Source organism: Porites lutea, chromosome 3 (genome assembly GCF_958299795.1).
Source record: "Porites lutea chromosome 3, jaPorLute2.1, whole genome shotgun sequence".
NCBI classification, from domain to species: Eukaryota; Metazoa; Cnidaria; class Anthozoa; order Scleractinia; family Poritidae; genus Porites; species Porites lutea.
Window position 1 is genome coordinate 16,010,078 of NC_133203.1, and position 3,870 is coordinate 16,013,947.

A 3,870-nucleotide genomic window follows, 5' to 3' on the forward strand; every position below is an offset into this window, starting at 1 on the left:
AAAAGTAACTAATTAGAAGTGACAGGCCATGTGACAAACTTCGGTGCCTGTTAAGCGTATTTTAGCTAATTCTTTATCTTTTATGTTATTTGTACTATTATTTGTGGTCGTTTTAAGGAACGTGAAGTAAAGAAAAAGTGTAGTATTGTTGCTGGCCTTAGATAACGATATTCAAAGACAACAGATAACACAGCAGTAACAGCTGAGCACTGTTTCTGTTTCCCTTGAAACGACATGGGGAATTGTATATGCACAAGCAATGCACAAGCAGCTACTACTTGTCTTCAAGCACTGCATACTCATGACGAGCATAAACACCGGTATCAACTTGCAAATAAAAGTTATTAATAAATAATTTTTTTTTTTTAAAATTAAGAAAACAATAACATTGTGGCAGAAATGTTTAAGCTCATATGGTGTGTTGATGCCAGTGGATGCATATAGTCTGCATGGGATAGCATGTAGTTTGTGCAGTAAACTTATGTGCATTGTAACAAGAACTATGTTGTGTCAACAGGAGGGCAATTTCGGTACGCATGCATGCATTTGCTGAACAATTATAGCATGGCATCAAATCTGATGGCGGGAAATAGGAAACTCTTGTAAAGTTACAGTCCTTTTAAAAGTCATTTCGTTGATGCTTTGAATACCATACTTTCGAATAAAAAATGTTCTCCTTGACAAAAATTGGATATTTTCTACGTGGGTTTTCCGAAGTAGATTTTTCAGCAGTAGGTTTTCTTGACCTTTTAAAGACTTTAAAGACTCAACACCAAAAATCACTGTTTCTGTAGTACGTCTGAGTTTCATGGGCAAAGCAGTGCATTCTATGGTTTGATTTCCAAACTCATGGTTTGTTTATCAAGTAGGAAATGCTTCGTAGCAATGTTCAGCTGCTTTAAAAAGAGTGAAAAAGTTTTACTATGCAAGGTTTATTTATTAGCCTGATGTCTCATGTTAAACTGATTGCAGAGACACGCATTTATATATGCCACAAAAACATGAAATCCATGTTTTTTTAACAGTTTTTGGAAAGTTTTAATCAAAAAACATGTAAAAAAGATTATAAAGGTAAATGGAAACAGTCTGAGACAGCAAAAAGTACAAGTGATTATGTACCATGTAATTGAGCATTTCATAAGCTCACTCGCAGACAATAAAAATGAACCCCCAAAAAATGAGCAATACTTTTATTTTTCTTTTTGTAGAAGATACAGAGATTTTTCCTTAACCTACTATAATTTTTGAAGCTACTCTTGAGTAACAGCTCCGTATTCCACAATTGTTTTTCTTGTCATTAATTTGTATTTGATGACAGTTGTGATGTATCCAAAACAGAGAGTGGCCATTACTCCATATTCTAACTGATGATGTATGTTTGTCTTTAAAGCCTGTCAAAACATAAGACATGAAACATCACACAAATTGGCATATGAACAAATGTAGTATCCTTTAAAATGGCGTCATTTAGGAATACATTGCAAATGCAAAGGATTTATTTTAAAGGTGTGTTAATAACGTTTCATTTCGTGCCATTTCAGGGTTGGGGAGTTGGGCTAGATTATCTTTAAAATGCCCAAATGTTATATTAATTTGCATGATGAAATGTAAACATACAGTGAGCCATCAAAATAAGGTGGAAAAAAACTCAAATCAGAATTCAAACCAATTGCTGTAATTTATTTCTTTGTATAACTAAATAAGACAGTTTTCTTATTCTCAAAACACACTCTTACTGGCATCAGTATATGAAATTAAAATGTATAGCTGAAGTTCATGTACTTTATATCTCCATGAAGACGTGCCAATGAAGAAAGCTGAAGTTACTGCAGAAGGCAATTTTTTTCAGCCTTCAACAAACCACCATTCATTCACGGAAGTGTTCTTAGTTTTGTTGTAGTTCAATTGTTTTTCTGGTTTAATTATTTTTTGAACCAGTTCAAAATTTTTTAACTGGTTTTATTTTTTTATACCAGTTTGATTTTTTCAAATACGTCACTTTTTTATTTTACTGAAGGGGAGTTTATTCTATGTAATCCTTAAGTAGTGAATTAAGTGATTAAGATTAAGCACTTGTTTTACTGATTAGGGTTAAGCAGTCATTTAGGGTTAGGGTTAGGTAAGGTTTGGTACCCAATGCTTTTCCACTCAGTCAAAGAAGCAACACCAGTATTGGTATACACTAATGGCTTTTTTACTTCTTGAACCTCGGTAATAAGTACTACTTGACAAATTATTTAAATACACTACGTAGCTTTCTTGCACGCTGCAGAAAATGTCAGCTCAGTAGTCTAATCAAGTTCAATGTTCTGATTAGTAACTGTGCAAGGATATAATCGGGTGGGTGAAATTAATGTGTTTATTCTACCAAATTTGGTCACAACACGTGCATAGGTGTTTACAATTTCTTCAACTTTTGCCAGAAGAAGATTGGAATGGAGAGGTGATGTCTTGTCAACACGGTCAATTTTTATAGAGACAATGTCTCCAACTTTAAATTTTCTCGGTTGGTTTTTTCTTTGGCTTTGGGTTACCATTTCGTTGCTGTACTTTTCTTGATTTTCAGTTATTTTTTGTCGTTTTCTGGATTGTTCCTCATGATGTTCACATTCTCTATGGCTTTTAATACCATAAACAGCCTCATATGGTGTCATCTTTATTGCTCAATGGTAGCTTATGTTTCTGGTATAAGCTGCTTCTGACGCTTTTTCACACCATTTTTGAACACTTGTGGAAGAGGTGCTCATTATTAATGCTCTCATATCCTCTTTCCAAGATCGATTTGATCTTTCAACCAAACCTTGAGTGGTTGGTGTTCATGGAGAACCATGAGCCACTTGAATGCTATTTTCTTCACAAAATGCTTCCATCTTTTTGTTTGCAAATTCTTTACCATTGTCGATTAGGGTTTTTTTCGGAAAGCCATAGGTGTAGCAGTAGCGTTTGAATCCGGTAAGTACTTCGTCGGCAGACTTGGCCTTCAGAGGTGTTACGTAAACATACTTAGTATGATGATCAGTTATGTTCATGGCCCATGTGTGCTTCTCAGTACAATCACAAGGACAGTTACGGAAGTCCATTAATTCTATCTCTAAGAGAGATAGAAATGTCGCAGATTGAATAGGTTTATCAACAAGCTTAACACGCCTAGTTACTGACTGCTGCTCCGCATGAATTGGGCACAGGCCAACAAATATGCCTACCACCTTCATATTGACTTCGGAATAGTTGTTACTGATCCATTTAGAAGTAATTTGTCGACCACGATGAGCAGTGCGATTGTGAGCGAGGGACAGCACATTGTGAATGTCTCTTTTAGGGACCACTTTTCTCTTGTTTTGTGTTATTATTGAGTTGTCTGAATAAGCCCGTTGCTTTCTTATGACTGTTGATTTTTCCCACTTCGACAGCATGGCTTCTTCGGATTGAATTCCAAGCTGCATCTCGGTCTGGTATTTGAGATAGGCTTTTGCTTTATCGAAGAACGAATCCTGGATAAAAAGCGTTATCTGTGACTCGTTTTTGGTCTGTTTGTTTTTCAAGGCATACAACTGTTCGTAAAATATTTCTCTCGGTGCACATGGTACATGTACATGAGGTTTGCCCATGTTTCGAGCTCTAAGTCCCACTCTAGACCAAATGCGCACGTTTTTTACTGTATGAATAGTTCAAGAACAAATTTGGCCGAGCGGAGGAGAGTCTGGGGCTAATTACTTATAATACCTACAAATATTCAACGCTCTCCAACGAATTCTACCGTGGTCTACCTGGTAAGAACAATATCAAAGTGAATAAATAAGTAGTGTAGAGGTGGAGTGGTAAATAAAGCACGGGGTAAATGAAAGATCCTGTGGGGTGGTAGGCTCTGGA

General features: G+C 35.9%; 1 pseudogene; it reads right to left on the reverse strand.

Annotated features, from left to right (window-relative positions):
* Positions 1–2,213: 2,213 nt before the first annotated feature.
* Positions 2,214–3,608, reverse strand: LOC140931639 (KRAB-A domain-containing protein 2-like; annotated as a pseudogene).
* Positions 3,609–3,870: the final 262 nt, after the last annotated feature.